The sequence below is a fragment of the Eleutherodactylus coqui genome, chromosome 11 (genome assembly GCF_035609145.1).
Source record: "Eleutherodactylus coqui strain aEleCoq1 chromosome 11, aEleCoq1.hap1, whole genome shotgun sequence".
In the NCBI taxonomy this organism is placed as follows: domain Eukaryota; kingdom Metazoa; phylum Chordata; class Amphibia; order Anura; family Eleutherodactylidae; genus Eleutherodactylus; species Eleutherodactylus coqui.
In genome coordinates this window covers 129,768,888-129,786,134 of record NC_089847.1, presented here as the reverse complement: position 1 = coordinate 129,786,134, position 17,247 = coordinate 129,768,888, and the positions used below count along the sequence as shown (strand labels likewise).

Here is a 17,247-nt window from a genome sequence, read left to right as displayed (position 1 = left end):
GGTCTATTTTTTTTTTTCTCTTCCAGAAACAGCACTGTTCCTCTCCACAGGTTGTGTCTGGTATTACAGCACAGCCGAAATGGACTGCATGGTCACTTTATGGTCAACTTTGCACCAAGACTTTTTAAATTGTTCATTTGCAGCCCAAAATGTAAAACCAATTTCCTTTCTAAATAGTCTTCATTAATTTATTTTTTAAAGCTTGTACAAAGCAGATCAGAAAGTGAAGAAAGAGGAGAGCATCTATGTTTTCAGGGAGGGCTGATCACACATGCTGTAGAGAGTGAGAAAGGCCTACGCAAGACAAAGAACAGGGTGAATCACAGACTGAACAAGTGGAAAAGGAAAGCAGAGCGCCCACAACAGGGCGAGGGGAATTCACAGACTCCTCTGCATCGGTGTGTTAGTACAAAGGAGTAGAGATCCCCCATGGACTATAGGACAAATCAGTCCACGAATGAAGCAGTACCGATACATGAGAGCTAGTAAAGGCAGCAGCATCCTGGACCCACAGACCTCACACCCAGCATCTATTCCTGGGAGGAACAAATCTGCATGAGCAAAATCTGCCTCATACGTTTCTATAACTTCCGTCGCGCCATTTAAAAAGAAAGAACAAAAAACAAACCCTTTCAATATCCACTCGGTACGAGCCTTGACGCCATTGTTGCTGGGCCGCAGAGGCCTCTCGCTGCATATAGCGCATAGACCGACAGGTCTCTCCACGTTTGTATATAGGGGAACAATTAGTCAGTCTAGACAATTTGCGCAGGGAGGGGCTGGCCAAGCTCCGCCCCCGTGGTTCAGAGCAGATTTTTAAAGTTAATTTCCCTTCTGAAAGACCACCGCATTTCGTATGTGACTGCAATATCCCGTTGCCGCCGGCTCCGCAGTATAATTCTGGTGACGGGTTCTCTTTAATATGAAGTACTGGTAACCTTATGCAGATAGCTGGGAAGGAAGCTGTAGAGGCTGTAGGAAAAGTCACGGCAGATTATGCTCATCCACGTTGTTCTCATGAATACCGTTCTAGCCCATAAAAGATCATTCCACGCTTTACTGACAATGTAATCTGCATATACTTATCCTGCCAGTCATTTAATATCGCCGAATGTACGATAGGTGAAGTGGTTCATTCCTTTCAAATTAAAGGCACCTATCCAAACCGTACCGGGAGCGTTTAGTTCTAATTTATTTTCCAATCAGTATTTGGTGAAGCATACGCGCACTCCACCACCAAGACAGACATACCCATTAATTAAAAAACAAAGTAGAATAAAACTGAGTCGCGACGGTAGAAGCTATTCTCACACGAGCTTTTTTTTTGCAGCGCACTACAAGCGTATCTTGCGTTCGGAAGCATGCACCAAATACATGCCGACAATCCTATACACCAGCTTGGCTTGTATAAAGAGCCAAGACTGTGCATGCCACAATCTTTTGCTTGTGCTCTGTGTGAGAGGCAATGTAAAGATTGGTACCGCGTAACAAGTGGTAGCATACGCACGTGTGAGAGAACCCTTAGAAGTGGGCCCTAAAGCCAGACGGGTTGTAGCTTTATCAGTGACTTAAAGGAGAGATCTGCTAGAAGGATGGGAGTGTGACAATTTACTTGGTGACCATTAATATAAAGACGTAAAAAAATACCTCTTTGGGGTCTAAGCCTGTCCTGGTCCACATCGAAGAGGTGGTCATAGGAGCATGCTCTCCTAATGCTCAAGAAACCAGTTAAAGGACTGTCCGGCTTAGAAAACCAATTTTTACATTTTTTTGTTTTAGGTTATTCTAAGGCAAATTGGTTGTTCAGGGAGGGAAAATCCTCACCCAGACCTGCGGTGTCTGATCTACTTCTGGCCTGGTTCCGACACTGAACACTCTATGTGCTCGACAAGTCATCGCAAGGGGCTGTTTAGTTCATTTTAATATCTAACCACACCCTTTCACTGTATTGGCTGTGATAGAGAAGGAGGTTGGCTTAGTTATTAAGATGAGCTGAACAGCTTTTGAAATTTAAGGGGTTTTCCGGGACTTAATGTTATACATTAATGAGCTGCTAGAAAACAAATTAAGAAAAAACATTGACTTCCTTACCTGCTCCAGCGGCGCCCCATCCGGCACTGGAGCCTCAGCGCGCCGCGCTTGGACACCGGAAGCAGCCGGCGACTGGTCACATGATTGCTCAGCCAATCACAGGATTCAACTGCGATTCAGCCATGGCTGCACAAGCTTGTGATTTACAATGCTGGAGAAGGTATTGTAATATGAATTTCTACTTCATTTTGTACATTTCGGACCCACTGAAATCCAGATCTGATTAGCATATTGCACCAAAATTCTTAAACTTGTAACTTCAAGAGGTTTTGAAGGCTACATTTCCTGACTAATTATATACCTAGGCTTCATTCACACAAGCGTATATCGGCCCTGTTTTCATGGCCGACTGATATACGCTACCCATCTGAGGCATTGGTTTTCAATGCCTTAGCTCAGATGGGCGGTTTTCCACTGCGTAAAAGCGCCCGGCAAAGATAGTTTGTATTGCAGGCCGTATCTTTTCTGGCCGGAATACGGTCACTGCCATAGACTCCTATTAGAGCCTATTAGAGCTGCCAGAGAAGGGAGGCCGGAGGAGGTTTAGCAGCATGACTGCTAAACTCCCTCCCCCTCCTCGCCCCTTGCTGGCTGTCTGCAATGGAAGGGGGTGGGAACTAGTGTGCTGAAGTCCCACCCCCTCCCCCTTGCAGGCAGCTCCCACGGGCTGGAGCGGAGAGAGGAAGGGATTAGCTCTGCTAAACTCCTGCCCCCTCCTCTAGTCTTAAGCTGGCAAGCGGCAGAGAGGGGGTGGGATTTTAGCAGAGCCAACCTGGCTGACTGTATTCCGAGGCTGCGGCGTGTCTGCGCCACAGCTTCGTCTGTCTGTACGGGCGTTAAAACGGGAGTTGCAGCCATGACTTGGTCGTGGCTGCCTCTCGTTCACGTGACACGGCCGGCTGAAAATCTTCATGCCCGTGTGAAAGAGCCCTTACAAAAGTTGAAACCTGTCAACAGGTTCCTTTAAAAGCTGAGGCCGATATCACCCCCTCCCGCACCGTCAGCATAATCCCGTTGTGAAAAGGACAAATCAACAAAAAGACATTTCTTTAAGTGATTCGTTGTGCTGCAAGTTAGCAGATTGCCAGAAGGAATACTAAGAAATCTCAAGTCTCCGAAGATGAGGAAAGTATGTATTCTGTGCACTACAATAAGCTGATCTGCATATTCCGAGAAGTGCATTTCCCAGCAGCCTCTGGGGGACCTCTCCCTATAGAATATTGCCGGCTGTGACCTCCAGATTTATTCTTTTTTTTATCAGAAAATTGCAATAACAAAAACCCAACTTTATTAGAAAGTGTCTAAATGTCTAGAGAGCGGAATATGTGAATAGTAATTAAAGCAGCTGCAAAAGGCAAAACGCCTGACGGACGGATCTGCCGGCAATGGTTTATTATCCCAAGAAGTGCCTGAAGGATCTCAGCCGCCAACTTAAACTTGTCCTACAAATCACTCCTGAAGAGTTTGTGCCCAGGTAATGAGATTTATGGTCATCATCGGTGACCGAGCGGTCGTTGATACTTCACCTAAGTGATTGCCGTTCTATATTTGCCATGTTTTTTCCCCAAAAAAGGTCTTAAAGGTGTATAGAACTCATGGAACCCCATAGCAATACTTGGGGCAGTCTGTCACTTGGTCTACTTTGCAGTCCGATTCTCTTTGCACTCTCTCAGCCAACGGTAATCAGGCAATGTCTTAAGGCCCATTTACACGCAACGATTATCACTCAAAATTCGTTCAAACGACAGAAAATTAGTGATAATCGTTACATGTAAACACTGCCATCGTGCACTTTGCGTCTGAACGATCATTTTAAGCTGAACTTGAAATGCATCATTCAGCCAGAGAGAGAAAATGTGTCTCTAAACAGACCGCATGTTGTGTTCTCCACGGGAGCCGGAGATTACATTGTATTCTGCTGGCAGCCCCAACTAGAACAGTGCAGCCTCTCCTGGAGGTTCTTTTACATGCAAAAGATGATAAAGTGTTAATGGACAGTAATGTCCATTAACACTTTATGCAGAAAGATTGCTAAAACTTAAAATAATTGAAAGATTATCTTTGCATGTAAATATACCTCAAGTCTCTGTGCTGAGCACTGCATTGACACCCACAGACGTCAAACTCCTCCTGTAAGCGGATGGCCAGGAAACGGTTTCCTGGTGTCAAGTAATACTGGCAAGGTATGACGCCAACACCACGTCCAATGGCCCACCTGCTATAGTCAACACAAGAGCAAAACAGGGCATATAGTGCAAGTAGTGCCTCTAATGTCATACGGAGCTAATGCAAGTTTCATCGAACGCCAGTCATATTACCATGGCATTTGCCTCTAGAAGAATTAATCTACAATGCCTTATACCTGCACTGTAAGGTCTCCACTACCGCTGAGCATGCTCTTAGCACATGCAGGAAGCCTCATACAGGCTCTAGAATAGGAATTTGCGACAGATCACAGCTGATCAGTTGATAGAATGCCTGCTGATAGTGCCGTAAATACACAAATACACAGAGGTCAGAGCTAAAGCTCCTTCTCCGACTCATGTAGTGGTCGGCGCTTGTAACTGCAGGCGCAGCTCTCATTGAGCTATCAATGTCAGCCAAGTCTCTGCTGCCAGGATCCCAGCCGATCAACTATTGATAACCTATGCTGAGGAAAGGTCATCAAGAGTATTTTGTGTGGAAAACTCCTTTAACTACCCGCCAACAGCAAAAGACCCGTTCACCACTCTTCAATATTTGCATTTAATTATGTTCATAGATTTATTTTTCCCCCTAGACCAAAATAGAATAAACCCGGGGAACACTATGACTATGACAATGACAAATGTCATGGTGAATGATTAATTGCTGTCAAAACACCATCATAATTGATATCGTGGCGCTCGCACCCCCTTCATTTATAGCTACAGATTTAGCAAACATTAACCTGACTCTTAACACATTAAATGCTCAGTTCTGGAGCACTTTAAATTGACACTTAAAGAAAGGTTTACTGGGACATTAGAAAAAAAAAAATCAAGGGTTAATATGAAGAAGCAATGGGCGGTCACATTCTGCTTCTTCTACACGTGATGGTCTGCTGCTCCATCCACTTCAATGCCAGCACCAGAGATTACTGGGTCCAAGCACTTCTCCAATCTCCGCTGCTGCATGACTTCTGTCCAATTCACTTGGGGACCGGGCCCCTGCTCTTGGGATCGTGGGGCTCCCAGTAGTCGGACCTCGAACAACCCCTTTAAAGCTCGTCCCATTGTTTATTTGACGTGTTTAGTGTCAAGGTAATCTTTGCTACATCTGTAGATCTCCAGCTACAAAATGAACCGGCTTGTAAGATCACACATCGGCTCTTCTCTCTTCACCTAACATAGAAGCTCTCTGACAAGTCTCTGTTTTCGGCCACAAACTGCACATGACGCCTGAACAATCTGTCCCCGATTAATCCATTCCTTCTTCCTACCCATGTCCCCATCCGCCTATTTGCAGAGTTACTGCACTTTCACCCCCACCCCCTGTAGTGAATGGAACGACGGCCGTGCAAGCGCACTAATGTTCTATTAATTTTCAATGGGGCTGCGGCAAAGTATACAACGTCATTAGGGCCAAAAAAGCCCCAATAAGTTTTAAGATATATAAATAGATGCCATTTGTGGTTTTTGCTCAGGTGTCCGATCACTCTTGGTAGGACAGTGTATAGAGATGCCTGTAATTCAGCATTCACCATTATTACCAGCTTATTAATTACATACAATGTGTTGTCCCATTGATGTTGATGGGCGAACACACGGCCGGCCACCAGTAAGTAACTGTACGGCCAGTGCAGCAAAGTCTGACATACGACGTCACAAAGTAATACTTCTTTCAACAGTTCGTCTATTCATTAGTTTATTTCAGAAGACCAAATATGTCCAACTTTACCTGTTTGGGGAGTGTATTGACTATATCTCCATACTGCACTGCAAATGATCCCCTCTCCCCCAACCATATTAATTTCATGGTACTGTGGTGTCGCACTAGTGGAGCTTGTAAAGGGTTAAACATCATGTGATGACATCATAATGGTCATACTGGTCTCCTAGCAAAATCTAATTACATCACAATGTTCTTCTATGACATCACGGTTCCGTCCGCTATACTGCTCAGAGTTCTATCTGGCGTGGTCAGAGCTGTATTGGCGACTGTTGCGGACAGACGTGCGATTAAATACAGAGCGATTTTGCAGATTTTGCAGATATGGGATTAAGGGGAGGGAAAAAGCGGGATAGAGAGGAGCGAAAACCATCAGAGCCCCCGAAGAAGAGGCCATGTCGGGAGAAGGAGAGTGGCCAAGAGTCTGGTAAAGACAGGAGAAAGAGAGAAAGGTCTGTGAGTTCCATCAACAGACCTGAGAAGAGGTTTAAGGAGTGCGTCTCAAGGGAAGCCGAGGAGCCAAGACCATCAGAGCCCCCAAAGAAGAGGCCATGTCGAGAGAAGGAGCGTGGCCAAGAACCTGGAAAAGACAGGAGAAAGAGAGAAAGGTCTGTGAGTTCCATCAACAGACCTGAGAAGAGGTTTAAGGAGTGCGTCTCAAGGGAAGGTGAGGAGCCCAGGCCAGGACCGAGCACTGAGAGCCGACCGGTCAGAAGATGCACCAATATTAGGAAAAGATTCAACTTTATAAGTGTGATCGGCCAAGGCAGTTTCGGCAAAGTATCAAAGGCCATAGACAAGACGACCAATAAAGTCATGGCCATAAAAGAGGTCCTAAAGGAGTCATCAACACCAGAGGAGAGCCTTCACTTGGAGAACAGGATCCTCCAACTAGCAGCAGAAAGTCCTTTCCTGATGCACAGCCAACTGTCATTGGAGACCGCTAAGCAGTGGTATTTTGTGATGGAGTTTGCGTCCGGAGATCTGCATCGCCATCTAAAGAAGCACGGACCACTCCCTACTGACAGCGCCGCCTTCTACGCTGCCGAAATTACATCTGGCCTCCAATTTCTACATGCCAAGGGCTTCATCCATAGGGATCTTAAACCAGAAAACATTCTAATGGACAACAGCGGCCATCTAAAGATAGCGGACTTTGGCCTGGCGCTCAATCAGACCGAGGGCATTACAGAGTATGCCGGGACCCCTGGATACGTGGCCCCAGAGGTCCTCGCAGGCCAAACATATAATCTAGCCGCTGACTATTTTTCACTTGGGGTCATTATTTTCCAGCTGACGACCGGACGGCCGAGCTCCAGATGTAACATCGCAAATTTACAAAAATACCATCTTACTGCCGAAACTGAACAAATAATTAAGGAGCTTTTATGCAAAGACCCAAGAAAACGGCTAGGAACCAACGGCTGCATAAGATCCCATCCCTTTTTTCAGGCTATTAATTGGAAAGAACTAGAAGAGCTCAAAATAACACCACCATATATACCATCAAAGTGAGGCCGGTATTACCATCTGTACTCGGAACCTCTGCCTTATACCTCGTGAACATCAATAGGACCAGTGCTACCATCTGCACCCCTTGTAACATCAGACGCACCCTAGACCTCTGCCTTATACCTCGTGAACATCAATAAGGATAGTGCTACCATCTGCACCCCTTGTAACATCAAAGGCACCCAGGACTTCTACTATAGATAACAGAAGAACATCAAAAAGGCTGGTGCTACCATCTGCACCCCTGTAACATCAAAAGCACCCAGAACATCTGCCATTTATACCAGAAGACCATCAATGAGGCTGGTGCTACCATCTGCATCCCCTGTAACATCAGAGGCACCTGGGACCTTGGCCATTTATACCAAGAGACCATCAATGAGGCTGGTGCTACCATCTGCATCCCCTGTAACATCAGAGGCACCTAGGACCTTGGCCATTTATACCAAGAGACCATCAATAAGGCTGGTGCTACCATCTGCACCCTTTATAACATCAGAGGCACCTGGGACCTCTGCCATTTATACCAGAAGACCATCAATGAGGCTGGTGCTACCATCTGCATCCCCTGTAACATCAGAGGCACCTGGGACCTCTGCCATTTATACCAAGAGACCATCAATGAGGCTGGTGCTACCATCTGCATCCCCTGTAACATCAGAGGCACCTAGGACCTTGGCCATTTATACCAAGAGACCATCAATAAGGCTGGTGCTACCATCTGCATACTTTATAACATCAGAGGCACCCGGGACCTCTGCCATTTATACCAGAAGACCATCAATGAGGCTGGTGCTACCATCTGCATCCCCTGTAACATCAGAGGCACCTGGGACCTCTGCCATTTATACCAAGAGACCATCAATGAAGCTGGTGCTACCATCTGCATCCCCTGTAACATCAGAGGCACCCGGGACCTCTGCCATTTATACCAAGAGACCATCAATGAGGCTGGTGCTACCATCTGCATCCCCTGTAACATCAGAGGCACCTGGGACCTCTGCCATTTATACCAAGAGACCATCAATAAGGCTGGTGCTACCATCTGCACCCTTTATAACATCAGAGGCACCTGGGACCTCTGCCATTTATACCAGAAGACCATCAATGAGGCTGGTGCTACCATCTGCATCCCCTGTAACATCAGAGGCACCTGGGACCTCTGCCATTTATACCAGAAGACCATCAATGAGGCTGGTGCTACCATCTGCATCCCCTGTAACATCAGAGGCACCTGGGACCTCTGCCATTTATACCAAGAGACCATCAATGAAGCTGGTGCTACCATCAGCATCCCCTGTAACAACAGAGGCACCTGGGACCTCTGCCATTTATTCCAAGAGATCATCAATGAGGCTAGTGCTACCATCTGCATCCCCTGTAACATCAGAGGCACCCGGGACCTCTGCCATTTATACCAAGAGACCATCAATAAGGCTGGTGCTACCATCTGCATCCCCTGTAACATCAGAGGCACCCGGGACCTCTGCCATTTATACCAAGAGACCATTAATGAAGCTGGTGCTACCATCTGCATCCCCTGTAACATCAGAGGCACCCGGGACCTCTGCCATTTATACCAAGAGACCATCAATGAAGCTGGTGCTACCATCTGCATCCCCTGTAACATCAGAGGCACCCAGGACCTCTGCCATTTATGCCAAGAGACCATCAATGAAGCTGGTGCTACCATCTGCATCCCCTGTAACATCAGAGGCACCTGGGACCTCTGCCATTTATACCAAGAGACTATCAATGAAGCTGGTGCTACCATCTGCATCCCCTGTAACATCAGAGGCACCTGGGACCTCTGCCATTTATACCAAAAGACCATCAATGAGGCTGGTGCTACCATCTGCATCCCCTGTAACATCAGAGGCACCCGGGACCTCTGCCATTTATACCAGGAGACGATCAATAAGGATGGTGCTACCATCTGCACCCTTTGTAACATCAGAGGCACCTGGGACCTCTGCCATTTATACCAGAAGACCATCAATGAGGCTGGTGCTACCATTTGCATCCCCTGTAACATCAGAGGCACCTGGGACCTCTGCCATTTATACCAAGAGACCATCAATGAAGCTGGTGCTACCATCTGCATCCCCTGTAACATCAGAGGCACCCGGGACCTCCGCCATTTATACTAGGAGACCATCAATGAGGCTGGTGCTACCATCTGCATCCCCTGTAACATCAGAGGCACCCAGGACCTCTGCCATTTATACCAAGAGACCATCAATGAGGCTGGTGCTTCCATCTGCATCCCCTGTAACATCAGAAGTACCCAGGACCTCTGCCATTTATACCAAGAGACCATCAATGAGGCTGGTGCTTCCATCTGCATCCCCTGTAACATCAGAGGCACCCGGGACCTCTGCCATTTATTCCAAGAGATCATCAATGAGGCTGGTGCTACCATCTGCATCCCCTGTAACATCAGAGGCACCCGGGACCTCTGCCATTTATACCAAGAGACCATCAATGAGGCTGGTGCTACCATCTGCATCCCCTGTAACATCAGAAGTACCCAGGACCTCTGCCATTTATACCAAGAGACCATCAATGAGGCTGGTGCTACCATCTGCATCCCCTGTAACATCAGAGGCACCCAGGACCTCTGCCATTTATACCAAGAGACCATCAATGAGGCTGGTGCTACCATCTGCATCCCTCGTTGTCCAAGCGAGAAAACGAACTAACTTACCACCAGACAAGGCTGCAGCCTACATTCCTCGCCCGGACCGCCAGGCTGCTGTTACAGGACCCTGCTGGGTGAGTACAGGACTGTAGACCTTCATGTATCCAGACCTTTACCGTTAACAGCCTTTATTAGACATACAGCTAACACAGGGCCCCCAATATCTAGAGCGATAGACTAAACCCCCGGCCTCAACTGATCTGACATCTGCACTCTACAAACTAGTCAAGGGGCCTCCCTGACCGGCACCAGACCCCAAAACTGTAGATACCCCTATGCCGAACCTGGGTGAAAACGATGGTTTCCAATATTTCTGCCTTTACTTATTTCATGCATTTTCTCCTACAGCTTACAGACATTGGATAAGACTGAAGTAAGCCGGACAAGAAGCGAACACTCAGCTGCCCAGCCGCCGCTACAGAGCCCAGAGCAGGAAGACTGCGCCATGGAGCGTCCCTGGAACCAGAGCGCTTTACCCGTCCACCACTCCTCTGCAGACTGGGACGGTGATCTGTGGAGGACAACATCTGGGTTCACTGCGGACCGAGAAGACACTTAATAAACTTTTCTTCTTCCTCTGGCTGCCAACCGGCGGTATTACAGGGAGGAAATATTAATAAATACTTGTTCTAAACTAACCGACTATTCCAATTATTGGTGGTTGGGAAACAGTTCTATCTGGTGTGAAATAAGACATGAAGGCAGCAAGAACAACCGGACCGGGCTGCTTGTTTGTCGCCATCTTCACATGCCTTAAAGGGGTATTCCCCTCTCAGATGTTTTATGGCTACTACAGCTCCTCTGGGACCCGCACCCATTTCCTATCCTGGACCCTGGACTCGGTGGTCAGGGGGTCAAGAGGACTGAAACAGCTGTTCCTGTAGCTCCACTATAAGTAAAAGGGAAGTATCCAAACATCATTGCACCGAGAGCTACACTTTTCCTGTAACTTTAGAGCTGCGGAGACAACACTGCCAACTCTGCTACATTGTTGTCAGGACTCAGATTGACTTCTATGGGAGTTATGGGTTCAGTGTAGCTCAGCCCAGCCTGACCGTTCTTGTCAGCCCAGATACCCGGCCTCCTCGTATTCATCTCAGTTATGTTTGGCCAACATGGCAACATGCCTTTAATGAAAGGAAAAAAAATGATGCTCCACTTCTTATACGGTGCAGATTGTGAACGCTCCACCATGAAGTGTCAGGAAAAAAGCCAAGTGACTCCATAAGACGGAGCCCTCCTGCAGACTTCCCAACTTCTGGACAATGAGAAGAGGGAACTTTTAGTGTCACGTGGCAAAAGTTTTATATTTGGTCACGCCCCTTCTGTGCTAAGCCACACCCTTTGTGCCCCGCAGTGGTCATGCCTCCCAACCATCCCGGATAATACAGGACAGTTACAGATCGCCATTCCACAGTCCTGGGTGGCAGGAGGTATGTCCCGTCCCCAATCCAAGGGCCCTTTGCACAGGCATCTAGCAGGAATCTTAATGATTACCATTCAGTGTAAATGACCGACCGGACTGAACGGTGAACGAGAATTTGTTTGCTTCTCATTCAGTTTCTGCATGTATAAAACTGAGCAACGGATCGGCGTGTAAACAGGTTGTATCATTTATGAACGACCGCCTGCTTACTGTGAATGGAGGTGGGCTGGATCGATCCCCAGCTGCTCCACCTCCACTGAGGGCTGGTCGCTCCTGTGCAGAAGCACTGCAATGATTATCGCTGGGATGACCTGTCTGGCATCTACCCCCCCATACGTCATCCCACGTGAAAGCCCCCTTACCGCTGCAGTAATCTGTGTCACCCCTGACCTCTCACAAATGCGCCACCCGCCCCCCCTCTTCCCCCCCCCCCATGTCTGCAAGCCTGCACACAGATGCCGGCGGAGAGGTCAGAGGTCACACCGAGACTACAAGTGAATTTTGTTTGTGCTCTTTCTGTGGCCGGACATACACTATGGGGGCACTATTACTACTGGGGCCACTAAAGGGGTCACTTACTATGGATCACATATGTGTTAGGCATGTTCTATATTAGCGCTTTCAATGCCTATTAAATGAGTGTTACACTTCGCCCCTGGTATAAAGCGATCCTCTGTCTCCCGGTCTCCATCCCTCTCGCTGGAGCTGAAGCCTTTCGGCACCGCTGTGTATACTGACTCCGCCCCCTGAGCACTGGAGTGTACTCAGCGCTAGAGAAGGGGAGGGGTCTATATATACAGCAGTGCTGGGGGGCTTCAGTACCAGCTAGAGCGATGAAGACCCGGAGACGGAGGATACGGAGCGGATATGTACTGGGACTATTTCTTCTCAGATGAAAGATTAGTTCCAGATATGTCCAGATACTGTATAAAGCCGAGGGTCCCATAGGTTTATGGGCTAATGTTATTACCATAATCGAATTTAGATCACTATTAATGTGAGGGATTCACTGAAGGACAGCATTACAGAATAGAGAGGGTGCGGTTTTGCATAAAATGGGCTTGGTTCATCCTAAAAATTTGGCGCTATTTGCGCCACTACAGTTGTACCTCTTTTCACAGTTCAAAGTTGGGAGTAGTGCCCCTCAGTAACCTCCTTGCAGTACTAGTATACCCCTAAATAGTCCAATACCAGCTCCAGACAGTGATAGTGATTACAGTGCAGTTCCCTCCAGTTAGCCCATGTGGCTTTGACTTTGATCAGTGACATTCCTTTGCGTTTTACTTCTCTCTGAAGCCTGATAACCACGGAGGCTGCGGTCTGCCATGGCTTGTCTCTGCGCTCCACCCATCCTGCCATCACACCCAATACATCTGTCAATAAGCCCCTTCTATTAACAGTCCGCTGTGGCCCCTTAGATACAAGGGACCCCCTCTACTTTCATCTACAGTTAAGGCCACCACCACTCACAGGCCTTAGCAGGGCGTTGTACACCGATAACTTCACTCCTCCCTCATCACAGCGAGTCCGGATCAAGCGACGTAATGCCGTGTGCAGCGCCTTGACAGGACACGCGAGTGGTGGCGGCCTTGGCAGCATGCCCTCGGGTATGGTGGGACAGCTACTTAAATGCTGGACAGTCCCACTGAACCCAGGACAGGTGTGAACACTTTATATAATGCTACATTTGTAGGTCAGCAGCTCTTTGACTCCAAGTTGTCTCAAGAAGAAGCTCCTCCATGGCACCCATATGCCATAACCAGGCACATGGAGCAGGGTCACTATAATGGTACAAACCCTTCATTTCTTAAGTCAATCAAACAAATGACGTCTTAATAGCTGGTCCAGATGGCTAACTTGCAGAAAAGTTGTGCACAATCCTCCCCGCACAGCAATACCTTCCCGCCAGCTGGGCACCATGCGAGATGTACTTCAGTACCAGCTGGGCACCATGCGAGATGTACTTCAGTACCAGCTGGGCACCATGCGCGATGTACTTCAGTACCAGCTGGGCACCATGCGCGATGTACTTCAGTACCAGCAGGGGGGCGCCATGCGCGATGCAGTGCAGTACCAGCTGGGCGCCATGCGCGATGCAGTGCAGTACCAGCTGGGCGCCATGCGCGATGCAGTGTAGTACCAGCTGGGCGCCATGCGCGATGCAGTGCAGTACCAGCTGGGCGCCATGCGCGATGCAGTGCAGTACCAGCTGGGCACCATGCGTGATGTACTTCAGTACCAACTGGGCACCATGCGAGAGGTAGTGCAGTACCAGCTAGGCACCCTGCGAGATGCAGTGCAGTACCAGCTGGGCACCATGCGAGATGCAGTGCAGTACCAGCTGGGCACCATGCGAGATGCAGTGCAGTACCAGCTGGGCACCATGCGAGATGCAGTACAGTACCAGCTGGGCACCATGCGAGATGCAGTACAGTACCAGCTGGGCACCATGCGAGATGCAGTGCAGTACCAGCTGGGCACCATGCGTGATGCAGTGCAGTACCAGCTAGGCACCATGCGTGATGCAGTGCAGTACCAGCTAGGCACCATGCGTGATGCAGTGCAGTACCAGCTAGGCACCATGCGTGATGCAGTGCAGTACCAGCTAGGCACCATGCGTGATGCAGTGCAGTACCAGCTGGGCTAATAACATGTTACCTGTCAATGAACCAGCTTCACCTTAAACCTACTTTTCAGTAATAGGGCCTCATTCATCCAATAACAGTCTCCAGCGCAAGACTCTCTATCCACCAGCACTTTCATCCCATTGCCGAGTTAATGTACAAGCAGGACCCTGCGTGCGGCGAGACGTTGCATGCATTAAAGATGCGTGGCGCAGGAATGCCGTCCTCAGAAGACAATGTCCCTGGAAAGACTGTTTGGCATTTCATTTCTCGCTGTCCATTTACTGCTGTATGAATGTTTCAGCTCTTACTGAAGGGCTAAAGACGGAATACATTAACATATAAATATCACCGCCGAAAATTAACTCAGCCAAAAATAGCGCCACAGATGTAAATCTGCCCATGTGGGTTGCTTTTATACTTAATCTCTCAGCAATCACACGGGGAAGGTTACTAGAAGCGAAGGCAATTTTTTCCCTCATCAATCTTAACTCATTAATGCAATTTGGCGTATTTGTTGGCTTAACGACCCTAACTTTTTGAATGCATTGAACAGCAAAATTATTTTTTGCACCTATTATTTCCACGAAGGGCTGGAGCAAATGGGGAACAAACAGAATCACGTAAATCAATAATTTATACCAAAAATGTAAAGCAAGTCAAAGTCCAATGTGGGACAAAACTCTGTCCCGGGACCGAAGATGGTGGTTGTAGATTACCTGCTGCTGTTCTTCTCTGCCGATTGCCCACCAAACCATCAGTTTTCGATCACATTTTGGCGATCCAAGGCTACTGCAATTTTCTCACTACCTAATGAACACTGTGCACTGCTCTCTGATTTGATAGAACTGATCATCTGAGCAGTGCTGGCCAAACAGAGAGCATGTATTGTGCATTAGTAGAGTCATAGAATGGTACCGTTGGAAGGGACCTTCAGGACCTTTGCATTTCTCCTTGTTCTATACCATTCTGTTAGTCGCTGCCCACTTGTAGCAGTTTAACACTACCAATGTATTGTGGGGATTAGGTAGTCTGAAGATTGTGTCAGTCATTTTGGACAGCTGAAAATAGGACCAGCACAAAAGAGTATCAGCAGGTAGTATAACCGCTCCTTCCTGTCCAAGGACAAAATTTTATCCTGAAACCAGAGGATCCCTTTAATTATGCAACGCCACTCTATGGGCTGTGTGTGGTATTGCAGTACTCAGGTGAATGGGACTGAGCTCCAATACCAGACAGAGGCCATGGATAAGAGTGGCACAATTCCTAGGGTTTAATACGAGGGGATGCTGATAAGTCTTTGGCTTTGTGTTCTTTTGTTTCTATGGTAACGAATGTTACATCACATGAAAGCCTTATGTGTCTAATACAAGTTTTCAAAATTTTGTGTTTGTAGCTTATGGCAACAGTGATCTCGGCACGCGGGAAAACAAAATGGCGGAGTCTAAGGCGATATTCACCGCAAACGAGAGCGGAGGAGTGATAAAATTCTTGTTTCCACGAAGGATATTGATGGTGATCTGTCGCAGACATTGGGGGATCAATGCCCTTCATATTGTACAGTTAAGAACTGACGGGCCACTTCAGCACCAATGATGGGGAACGTCCTGGACGACCGAGAGAGGTTGTTGTTCCGGAGATCGTCGATGCTGCGCACAACCTCATACTGGAGAATCGGCCAGCTGCAGGAATAGCCGACATCATGGGGGTTTCTGGTGAACGTGTTTGTGTCATTATCCATGAAGAAGCCATCTGCAAAGTGGGTCCCCAAATATCTGACAACAGATCAGAAAAGCATCGAGTGAAAACTTCCCGGTCCATTTGTCAGCGTTTCCGGACTGATAAGAACTTCCTGGATGGACCGGTCACTATGGATGAGACCTGGGTTTATGTGTATGACCCTGAAACCAAGGAGCAGTCAGAGAGTGGAGGCCCAGCGGTCCTCAGCCACTAAGGTGATGGCGTCTGTGTACAGATATATACGGCCACCACTAGGGGGAGCAGTCAGAGTGGAGGCCCAGTGGTCCTCAGCCAATAAGGTGATGGCGTCTGTGTTCTGGGATAAGGAGGGCATGCTGCTAGTGGACAACCTTCAAAATGGTTCCACCATCAATGCAAGAGATTACATTGAACTTTTGGACCAATTGAAGGCATCTCTGAAGACCAAAAGGCGCGGCAAGCTGTCCAAAGGAATCTTGCTCCTGCAAGACAACGCCTCCGCTTACACTGCACAAGCGACGGCGGCAAAACTGGTGGAGCCAGGCTTCCAGCTGGTTGACCACCCACCTTATTCACCAGACCTAGCTCCTTCAGACTATCATCCGTTTCCAAACCTGAAGAAACACCTCAAGGGGACCAAATGTCACACCATTTCTGATGCCATGGCTGCTACAGATGACTGGTTTGAGGCACAACCGAAAGCCTTCTTTTTGCAAGGCTTACAGAACTTGGAATACCGATGAAAGAAGTGTGTTGGCATCAGTGGAGAGGATGTGGAATAAATGTAAAGCCTCATCTTCCCATCTCGTTTCTTTCTGGGGAAAGCCAAAGTATTATCAGCCCCCCCCCCCCTTTGTATACATGTTTTAACCCCTTACCACTTTTGTACCTATTTCACTTTTGTCTATCTCCACTTGTAAAAATGCATAACTTATTTTTCCAATGACATTTACATGAGGGCTTGTTTAAATGTTAAAAAAAATGTAAATGGGATGAAATGAACAAAAGCAATTTGACCATTTTTACAGAGGTTTTGTTTTACAGAATTCAAGGGGTGGAAGAAAAAACTAACTTTATTCTGTGGGTCAGTGTGATTATGGCGATACCAAATTTGTATAGTTTTAGGTTGTACTAATTTTTTTTTAATTGCTTTCTGTCGCCCTCTTCTGACCCACATAACTTTTTTCATTAATGCAGCTGTGTGAAGGCTCGTTTTGTTGCCGGGCAAGCAGTATTTTCTATTCGTACCATTTTGGGGAACATGC

The 17,247-nt window shown here is 47.6% G+C and overlaps 1 protein-coding gene across 3 annotated transcripts in view; it reads right to left on the bottom strand.

The window, feature by feature from the left end:
• SHANK2 (SH3 and multiple ankyrin repeat domains 2) overlaps nucleotides 1-17,247 on the bottom strand; it is a 391,791-nt gene that overhangs the window by 230,961 nt on the left and 143,583 nt on the right. The window lies entirely within an intron of this gene.